The following is a 10,768-nucleotide window of genomic DNA, read 5'->3' as shown; positions in this document are numbered from 1 at the left end:
ACGTATACAATGGGCAGCATTTTACCTTTTTGCACTTTATGTTCACTGAATTGGGATTTCTTCTGCAGTTTCGTGTCTTAACACTCAGCACAGAAGGGAAAAGCAGTGGCTTGCAGAATATGTGAAGAAGAGGCAGAAACACTAAAGAGCATAGAAGATCCTTTAGAAATAAAAGCAAAATGCAATTGGTGTAAAATTCTCTTTAATTATTTGCGGTACATGTAAGACGGAAAAACCAATAATAATTGATTATAATAATGTTACTGATCAGATAAGAAATTATGGAGTAAAAAAATGCATTTATTTTAAATTTGACTTATTCTGTTTTCTTTAGAGTGATTTAAATAATACATAACCTAGAATTCAAATCCCAGTAATGGGAGAATTCTAACAATATTTACATTGAAGTTACGTCATCAAAACCTGATGCACTACTCTCTCAGCTTTATTTAACAACCACCTTCATCTTCGCTGGCTGGCTGCTGCTGAGCATCAGATGACAAATAAAAGTGAACACACAACAGCATGCAAGTATTTATCACTGGCAAATCGCTTCAGATTTTCAAAAATTGCTCTAATTAACTCAAATACTGAGGCCCATTATATAGGCCTACACTAAATTGTAGTGTGATTTTGCAAGCACAAGACCTTGACCGAGGAAAATAAGTATTACCTCACACACGCCATGACATGCATTTAAATAGAGCAGCAAAAAAGCTTAGTACAGCTATTATCAACAGTAGCTTTAGAAACAAGCAAGAAAGCATCTATCTAATCCCAAACCAAAATTACAAGTAAGAATTGTGATAATCATCATTGCTTGAAAATATTCCATCAGAATATAAGTAGTCCGCTAAACAAAAAGGAAGAGCTGCTACTTTCAATTCGAGATACAGCAGGTTTAGATGAAACAGCTGTTGATGTACTTTGCCATGATGTCTACAGATCATGAAAATGAACAAGTGGTAATGAAAGTGGAGTGGGTGGTCATGAATTTTGTTCTATGTATCAGTTAGAGAAGTAGAAAATTAGTGCTACCCCTAAAAGTGTTGTATCCACATACATGAACTCTTTATGGTCTTTTGTTATCTGCAGTGGACTTGTGTGTCCATCTGTGCAAGTCATGTTCGCAGAGCTTCTGCAACTGCAGTTTGCAATTTTGAATGCCTGGTGTGGATGGAAAAATTTGGAGATGTGGCTTCATTGAGATATATGTGGTGTATGCACCTAGTGGAAATGATGTACGAATTGAAGCCTTGACAATGACAGTGCTGCCATCTCATGTGTTGCGGGAGGAGTTTCAGTTAGAACAGGTGTTTCTTTAATTCTGAATTCTGTCCACTCCCATGTCTGGAAATTTCCTTAAAGGTTTTTAAACTAAAACTATTGTAATTTTAATCTCATTTTAAAGGTGTGAAGGACAATCAGAGTAAAATTAATTTCTTGCTACCCAAAGCATTTCTCGAGCTATATTAATACCTTTCACAGACTATAACTTGACATCTGTTGAGGGGGGCCGGGAGCAGGTAGAGCACACAGTGCTTGCTGCGGGAAGAGGTATAGTGCTGGGGTGGGGGATGGGGAGGGAGGGACGGATATACCCACTCCATATACGTGTACTGTAAGTACACAATGCAAGCAACACAAACTTGTGCTTTGAGCTTCCACCGAAGCAGCAATGTGCACAATGGATGGAATTGTCAGTTAAATACTTTGTGCTATAAAAAATTGAGACCAAGTGTTTTTATACTGACGTGCTAAATGATGAGAAACAATGGAAATAGTGAAAAAAATCACGGATAGTGACAGCACAGTTCAGTGACAAAGCAGACAACACTGTCAACACCTGTTAATAGTATGCTGCACAGTAGGCAACAAACATCGGCAAGTCAGGACCACTTCTAGCAAAAACTACAAAGGATATCCTTATTTTAGGCATGAGTGATTTGCAGAGTCTGTATCTAAAAATTGCTCAGAAAAGTCTTTATGCAGAACTCCGTTTTGTGGACCATAAACAGTTTATGTATATAAGAGAGGGTTCTAAGATGGACAAGCTTGAGCGCTTTCTCATGAATTAACTGTGAAGTATGAACCTGGATATCATCAAGTTCGTGCAGAAGCTGGTATGCATGTTTCATGCAAATGCAGCAGTTGAAAGAGGCTTTTCTGATAAAAAAAGTCCAAGTTGCAAATATTTTATTTTTCATTCAATGACTACTTTTGGGTCGAGACCCATTTTTAAGGCAACATACAGTATGGAAAACAAAATTTATATTCATGCACTACAGTTATTACCAAGTTCTTTAAGCATATGCCAAAGATACAAAACCTACTCAACCAAAGTGATACTGATATTTCGCAAGATGTAAAAAAAATGTATTTACAGTGCATACAGATAACTGTCAGTTCACTCCTTCCTCTGTCGTAAGGAAACCTCGGGAAGGGGGTGCCCTGTCATGATATGGAAAACGTTTTTATTTATTAAAGTGTTCTCCAACCATCAAGAATACAATTCATATAATAGCTGTGCAAGTTAACAACTTTTTAAAAATCTTTACTGAAGAGAGTCAAATATTCACTGACAGCAGCACCACCTACAGCACGTATTACAAAATTATATGCCACGCTGGAGCGTAAAAAAAATATTGAATGTGAAACTGTGCAAGCCAACAATAAAATTATTACTTTTTAAATCTATTACCAAAAACTGTCAACTATTTAAAACCACCGAACAGTAAAGTGAAACAGCACCATCTACGGCCATGTAGGCACATAAAAATATCTACAAAAGAACAGCAACATTAGCATAAAAAGAAAACAAAATGAGATAGAAAATCCTCATCACTTCCGACCATTTACAAGCATAAATTTTTTTATCACACACATTCCGTGCAGATAAAACAACTTTTTCATAATATGTCTCTACAACTTTTTCATAATATGTCTCTCGTAAAGCCAAACATTAAACCAGAGGAGATGTACTTGCCATCCAGAGGAAGACAGCATAACCATATCCATGGGTGTGTAGGGTGGGATTGTGGTCAGAGGGGGAGGAAGATGGAGGGTTGGGAAACACGAAGGGCGTGAAGATGAAGGAGCCAAAAAAGGAGGTGGTTAAGTGGACAGCACAACATGAATGTAAATATATGATTGGTAATATGAGAAAATTACTTAAAACTGGTCCACAAACAATTACACGCCATTTCTTTATGATCTAATAAGTAATAACTGCCCTGTTTAACAGAGGAACCATACGTTTCTAAAGAGTAATCGTATAGATAATATATCCTAACAGAAAGGAACCCAAGCAACTTTTTGCAATACTTTACGTGGTCTTCACCACTAATCAACAAGTAACCAAATTTCATAATATGCCATACACACCACACCACATAAGCAGCATAAAGGCACAACAAACATAGAAACTATATTAGCCAACCAGCAGCAGCCTATAGGCACCACAGACAATAGTGGCTACCTAAATGAGCTGTACTCCTCAGTGTTTAGCAAAGGGGTATAATAGTGATGCAAGAAACCACCCACGTACTGTAAAATATGCAGTGTATTTTTATGAAATGGGAAAGGGAGTTGCAAATGGTAGCCAGATAGATAAAAAAGCTGGACTTGACAGAGGAAAGAGTAAACTGCCAGTTAATGTACAGTGCACATTTTTTACATCTTCAGAAATACCATTGTCGATTTTTTTATATAAATTTGATACAATATGGTTCTGTATCTTTGGCATATGCTTAAGAATTTGGTGATAACTCTATTATGCATGACTATAAATTTGTTTTTCTGCCCTGTAGGTTGACTTGAAAATAGGTCTCGGCCTGAAAGTTCTCATTAAAATATTTGCAACTTTGACTGGTTTTTCGTTCTATAGATTAACAGAAGTTGTTGACCCATGCTGCTCCAGCAGGCTGGAAATTAGTAAGGAAGTTTTAGTTGAAAACTGAGAACATGGTACAGCTTTTGCAGAAAGAAGTGTTTACAATGCTGTACAGCTTTTCAGTGGTTTACTTAATACTGAAAAACAACTGAATCTGGACATTATAAAACCGATGATACTAGTTGTGAAGAAAGCTTCATCAAAAAAAGTAAAAGCTTTAAAAAAGTAGAAATTTGATGAAAATGAAGTGGCCAATCTTAAGAGAAGAACAGTCCAGGAAATGAGCTCAAAAATTAAAGGCAAAAGAAGCAGCTGAAGTTTTAGATGATGAAATTTCAAGTTTAGCTAAGAAATTTAAACATTGAATCTTTTACTGTGAATTTGCCATGTTAAGTTTAACATTTGACATAAAGTTTGTACCTTCAAAATTATTATACTGTGTAAAGGAATACTGTAAGTTTACACTACATTACTACGTTAAAACAATCTGTATTTTAATTGATGTCTGAAAATAGTCATGCCCATTCTGTGTGAGAGTTTAATTTTTATAGCATTTGACAAATTGTATACTACAAGTCATACATAATTACATTAGTCATGCTGACATACAGTTTAAGTGATTCAAGAATTATTATTTCAGTTTTCATTTTGAAGAGTTCAGGTTCATGAAAAAGTGCTTTTGTCATTGTACCTCATATATTTTTGAGAAGTTATGAATATATATACAGAGGTAATGAAAAAGTTATGAAAACCACCATGAATTTGATCCTCAAAAAATCTGTAGACACCCTGCTTGCTTAACAGAGCATCATCTAGGAGCTGCAGAAATCGAGTAGATACATTTAGAAAATTACAAAATTAGATCTAAGTATTGTATAACCAACTTAAGAAAAGGTGTTGCAGTTTTTATTCAAAACACTCTTAGGTCTCAGGCTTTAGATGTAATCAGTACAGCATTGACCAAGATTTTAATGCTGTGGAATCAAACTGGAACTAGAAAAGCAGTCCATCAGAATTACAACTATTTACTGGACACCAGTAGGAAATATTCCAAAGTGAAAAGCATTCCATCAGAAATACATGTATCTACTGGACACTGGTAGGAAATACCTCAAAGTTTCTTGCTCAGTTAGAAACTGCCTAAAAAAACTTTACAAGAGCAACAGTAAAAGAGTTTTATGTGGGATTTTAACTTTGACTTCTATTAGCCAACAGTACCTATAGACAATTAGGAACATACATGTCTTGCTTTAACTTGCACCCAACGATCTCATTCACAACAAGGGTAGATGACTATAGCAAGACTGTGATCAGCAAGGTTTTCCTGGACCCTATAAAATATTATGATGTAAAAATACACGCCATAGTAAAAAGCCTATCTGATCGTGCTGATCAAGAAGTCCTAAAACTCAGCAACAGAAAAGCAGTTAATGTACACACCCAAGTTAATGATTGCCCGAGACTGTGTGTGTGTGTGTGTGTGTGTGTGTGTGTGTGTGTTGTAGCAACTTTTCTTCTCTAATATTGTTACATTCCATCCTGTATTTTCCATTGTTTAATCAACAAATATGTTTAGAAAATTTGAACTCATTGTAAATCATATTTTTAAACTTTTTGAAGCCTGCTTCTCCCGAAGACAAATCAAATGTAAATTGGCAGAAATCTGGGATTAGAATATCGTGCCAGGTAAAAGAACAGAGGAATAGAATGCACAAAGCAATGAAAATACACTATTAAGAGTATTGTAGAATCTTAAACTGTGTGCTCACAAAGCCCAAAAACATAGATTACGCATAGGAAATTAACAGGTCAAACACTAAAACAAAAACCGTAATAAAATCAGTAACAAACAGAGAAAAAAATAGAAGAATCTGGGGTAACAAAGTTAATAGGAAATGGGACAGATCACAATAATCTAAAGAGCAGCCTCAGATTTCAATAAATTTTTCCTGTCTGTAGTTGAGAACATGTGAACACAAAACATTGTCTCCCTCAGAAGCTAAAAAACTACTTAATCTTACACAACATACACCAGTGATGACACTGCACTTCAAACCCACACACCAAATAAAATTATAAATACATAAGATCGCTAAAAAGCACCAGCTCTTCTGGGTACAATGAATATCAACCAGGGCACTAAAATCATGCAGTGACTTAATAAGTAAATTATTATGCTATTATGTAATAGTAATAATCATGATAATGTTTATTCAACATCAGATAATCAAATACTGTCCCTAGAAATAATACGGTTTCAATATATCATGGAGGTTATTCTTCTGAATATATGAGTTTATAAGTTACAAACTATAAATTTAACATTTTGATATGTTTTACATTTGATGATATTAAAAAAAAAAGTTACAAACATTGTTGTTATCAACATAGTTCAGCTGTGAGTTACTTAAAACTATGAGCTAGACACAAATACAAAACACTTTTCATAAAGACAAAGTACTCATGTAAGGGATAAAATATGTTTTCAACTAGAATTCTTTTTAGCTGGTCTTTTAATTTGTTGGTAGGGAGGGCTGTGAAACTTTTTGGGAGGGCATTGGCTAGCTTCAGTCCAGCATGAAGAGCATTTTTTTCATATCAAATTGTTCTCGGACTGTTTACATGGTATCTGAATTTTTGTGTTTTATCATGCTGGTGCAGGTCACAGATGAAATTTGGATTTATTGTTTTAATGAGCAATATAATGTTCTATGTGTCTCCACCTACCACAAATAATTCTGTTTATATATATATGAATATAATAGAGGGAAACATTCCACGTGGGAAAAATATATCTAAAAAGAAAGATGATGAAACTTACCAAACAAAAGCGCTGGCAGGTCGATAGACACACAAACAAACACAAACATACACACAAAATTCTAGCTTTCGCAACCAATGGTTGCCTCGTCAGGAAAGAGGGAAGGAGAAGGAAAGACAAAAGGATATGGGTTTTAAGGGAGAGGGTAAGGAGTCATTCCAATCCCGGGAGCGGAAAGACTTACCTTAGGGGGAAAAAAGGACAGGTATACACTCGCACACACACACATATCCATCCACACATACACAGACACAAGCAGACATTTGTAAAGGCAAAGAGTTTGGGCAGAGATGTCAGTCGGGGCAGATGTACAGAGGCAAAGATGAAGTTGAAAGACAGGTGAGGTATGAGCGGCGGCAAATTGAAATTAGAAATTAGCGGAGATTGAGGCCTGGCGGATAGCGAGAAGAAAGGATATGCTGAAGGGCAAGTTCCCATCTCCGGAGTTCTGACAGGTTGGTGTTAGTGGGAAGTATCCAGATAACCCGGACGGTGTAACACTGTGCCAAGATGTGCTGGCCGTGCACCAAGGCATGTTTAGCCACAGGGTGATCCTCATTACCAACAAACACTGTCTGCCTGTGTCCATTCATGTGAATGGACAGTTTGTTGCTGGTCATTCCCACATAGAACGCTTCACAGTGTAGGCAGGTCAGTTGGTAAATCACGTGGGTGCTTTCACACGTGGCTCTGCCTTTGATCGTGTACACCTTCCGGGTTACAGGACTGGAATAGGTGGTGGTGGGAGGGTGCATGGGACACCGCCCCCGGTGTAAAACCTGTCCCATGCACCCTCCCACCACCACCTATTCCAGTCCTGTAACCTGGAAGGTGTACACGATCAAAGGCAGAGCCACGTGTGAAAGCACCCACGTGATTTACCAACTGACCTGCCTACACTGTGAAGCGTTCTATGTGGGAATGACCAGCAACAAACTGTCCATTCGCATGAATGGACACAGGCAGACAGTGTTTGTTGGTAATGAGGATCACCCTGTGGCTAAACATGCCTTGGTGCACGGCCAGCACATCTTGGCACAGTGTTACACCGTCCGGGTTATCTGGATACTTCCCACTAACACCAACCTGTCAGAACTCCGGAGATGGGAACTTGCCCTTCAGCATATCCTTTCTTCTCGCTATCCGCCAGGCCTCAATCTCCGCTAATTTCTAATTTCAATTTGCCGCCGCTCATACCTCACCTGTCTTTCAACTTCATCTTTGCCTCTGTACATCTGCCGCGACTGACATCTCTGCCCAAACTCTTTGCCTTTACAAATGTCTGCTTGTGTCTGTGTATGTGTGGATGGATATGTGTGTGTGTGCGAGTGTATACCTGTCCTTTTTTCCCCCTAAGGTAAGTCTTTCCGCTCCCGGGATTGGAATGACTCCTTACCCTCTCCCTTAAAACCCATATCCTTTTGTCTTTCCTTCTCCTTCCCTCTTTCCTGACGAGGCAACCATTGGTTGCGAAAGCTAGAATTTTGTGTGTATGTTTGTGTTTGTTTGTGTGTCTATCGACCTGCCAGCGCTTTTGTTTGGTAAGTTTCATCATCTTTCTTTTTATATATATATATATATATATATATATATATATATATATATGTGTGTGTGTGTGTGTGTGTGTGTTAATAATGTGCTTAGATTGGCTTGAGCTGTTGCACCCCATATTTTGACAATATAGTTTAAATTTGATTATAATGCATGACAAGCAGTTTTTACCATACACATATCCTTATAATATTTGCTAGCCATGCTTAAAGTAAATACATTCTTTAGATGGCTTACAGGCTAAGGACTCTGTATGCATGTCCCATTAGAGTTTGTCCTGGATTGTATGATTCCCAAGACTTTAATCCATTTTTCCTTTTTTTATAATGTCATTTCCTTTGAATAATGTCGTACCAAATTTTGTTTCCTCGTGTTAAATTCCTTTATTGCCGTCTTTGAAGCACTTACATTTAGATAGCTTTCATTGAAATACTCAACTACCATTTCACTGATAACCATTCTATGATAACTATAGCATTTTCTAATAGATTAAAACATGCTAGAGTGCGCCAATACACAAATGTGATGAGAAACAAGTAATATGTATTTGCAAATCTCTCTGCTGCCAGTTCTTCCGCCAGGTAAGTATACAACAGGCTATATGAACCACGAAAATGGTTCATCCACAGAGGGGCAATATTGAGTCTCACAAAAGAAATTCTAGAGGAACTCAGGTATTTTGCCCTATCTTTATGGGGAAACAATAATTTTTTCGTATTTTGTATATTTTCACTCTCTGATGTCGTATGATACAATATTCTGGGGAAATTCTGCAAAAAGTTGAAAACATTTGTAAAATGTGAAATTGATCTGTGGTGTTTCAAATAGGAGATGCTGTAGGCACCTGCTCGAGACACTTGGGATTTTGACACTCACAAGTCAGTACATCCTCAGTATTGTACGAAAAGGAGTTGAAAGTGTATTATACTGTGACAATACTATGAAAAGGATAGATTGCTACCCATAGCAATCTATGATTTTCATAATATTGTCATTATTCCAACCTGGATTTTCTATTGTTTGATGTATTATATTATATATGATGTAATCTGTATAGCAATGTATATAATATTTTTATCTTGTGTTCATATTGTTCGCAGCATTGTGTATTTTTCGTTTCATTTTGCACATATACCGGTAATATTGTATTCATTGACTTCTGCTACATTGCCGTACAATCCCTACACAAAATGTAATTTTGCAGATAACATGGGAACGCCTGTTCAACTAGTACGCAAAGGAAATGAGTCTCTCCCTTTTTTGTTTTTCCAAAATGCAGCGTACACTATTGACTGGGAACAAATCTCATTAAACTTCACTGCAGTAAAAACCGTTTTCAGTGACACGAGCGATCTCAGAAGCCGCAGAAAATCAATCACAACACTAACACTCTGTAAGTATGGATGACGAAAGAATGTTACCGATCGTACTCAGAGACATTATTATTTTCGCTACTTTACTTCTATGCACAGAATGTGGTAATTTGCGAATAATCACATATCTCATACTGCGGAATACTTTCCCTTACGAGGCTGTCCTAACACCATCCAGCTCAATTTAGTTAGGTTCTAGACCCACGGCGCTGGGAACACTTGAGTGCGATCTCTCTCTCTCTCTCTCTCTCTCTCTCTCTCTCTCACACACACGCACACTCACTCTCTCTCTCTCTCTCTCTCTCTCTCTATGCTTGCCTTCATTTGGGAGCCATCTGCTGCCACAGAACGGAACTAGTTGGTCCAATTCGACCGAACAGCTAGAGTCTATTGTATCAAATGGAACTAACAATTATCCCATCCCAGATGATATGGAACAGCTTTGTGGAAACTGAAAACTATTTCTGTAACGTTATCGGCTCTTGCCTATTGCAGGTGGGGCCACGGTTAATATGTACAGTTAGACGCGCTCGATTCGTCTGATGTATCCTGTATGACATAAAGTTCAGCGTTTTCCAACTGTAAAGCATACTTACCTGGCACAGGGGATACCGTGATCATGAAGGCGGTTCCTCCAGGACGAGGCTCTTCCATTGCACTTCGGTTGGGCTGACCCCTGCGATTACCCCTAATGTGGGTAACTCGGGTGCATAATTTTTGGTAGTCGGGACTGCGTTCGCGCAGACCCGGTCATATTGTAATTAAAATATAGTGATTAAAGGGTGTTCTCATGACGGTATGTGAAGTCTATTATTTTCACTTTTACCGATCTAACGACGAGGCAAGGGGACAAATACTCTCCTTATTTCATACTGCTTACATGGAAACTCAAGCGTTATTTCGGCAGGTTTCTTGTTTGCTGGTGGAAGGCTACATTATTGTACAGACCACACTCGGGAATAGTCAATTCGACGATTTTGACAGGCCATGTAGAGCACATATGGGGCAGAAATGACGATTCCAAAGATGTACTAAAGAATGCGTAATATGTCAAGTGTTGTGGTATAAACATAACAATCATGACAAGTAGGCGGGAAGGTGTAGCCTGTATCATCTAGTAACATAGTCAAG

At 37.7% G+C, this 10,768-nt stretch overlaps 1 non-coding gene across 1 annotated transcript; it reads left to right on the top strand.

The window, feature by feature from the left end:
* Window positions 1–10,225: 10,225 nt before the first annotated feature.
* LOC124790887 lies at window positions 10,226–10,388 on the top strand. The gene has a single exon (XR_007016353.1). It is a non-coding gene; the product is annotated as a U1 spliceosomal RNA (small nuclear RNA).
* The last annotated feature ends 380 nt before the right edge of the window (window positions 10,389–10,768 follow it).

The sequence above is a fragment of the Schistocerca piceifrons genome, chromosome 3 (assembly GCF_021461385.2).
Source record: "Schistocerca piceifrons isolate TAMUIC-IGC-003096 chromosome 3, iqSchPice1.1, whole genome shotgun sequence".
NCBI classification, from domain to species: domain Eukaryota; kingdom Metazoa; phylum Arthropoda; class Insecta; order Orthoptera; family Acrididae; genus Schistocerca; species Schistocerca piceifrons.
The sequence above is the reverse complement of the archived record's forward strand: the minus strand, read 5'-3'. Positions and strand labels throughout refer to the sequence as shown.